Genomic DNA, 552 nt, shown 5'->3' with positions numbered 1-552 from the left:
GAATGGGCCGGGGCGCACGCAACCAGCTGCTAATTCCTAGGCCAGCTCAAGAGTCAGCTGAGGCCAAAGGTGCCAAGCGAAATCTAATTTCTGGCTGAAAGGTATTAATAATCATGGATACAAGTACCCAAGGTTTAGTGTGGGGAGTTCAGCTCCACCCCCTCTGGCTCTTTTTAACCTAAGGATTGCCCTGAACAGAAGTCAATGCTTGGAGGACCCTCTTCTCGCCAAAGCCTGAGGGAAGCACAGTTGCCCGGCAGCACTGCTACCCCCACACAGTCGAAAAGCCTCCTCAATGCAGAAGCTGCAAAGTGGTTGGTTGTTTCTACTTCTAAGCAGTGTTCCTGCCTGCCTTTCGAACCACAGCCCGCCTGTGTGAAAGGTATCTTCTGTCTAACCAGCCTTCACACTTTCCTCGTCAATGTGCCTCTGTCCTCTTTCCAGCCGCAGGGTCCTTTCTTCAGAGAAGCAGACACCAGACCTCACACCCCGCCCCGGCCATGCGCTGCAGCAGAGACTGCTGACTGGCTGCTCCCGCAGGCGGGAGCGCGG

Source organism: Fulmarus glacialis, unplaced genomic scaffold (genome assembly GCF_000690835.1).
Source record: "Fulmarus glacialis isolate BGI_N327 unplaced genomic scaffold, ASM69083v1 scaffold14517, whole genome shotgun sequence".
NCBI classification, from domain to species: domain Eukaryota; kingdom Metazoa; phylum Chordata; class Aves; order Procellariiformes; family Procellariidae; genus Fulmarus; species Fulmarus glacialis.
Note: the sequence above shows the minus strand (reverse complement) of the source record.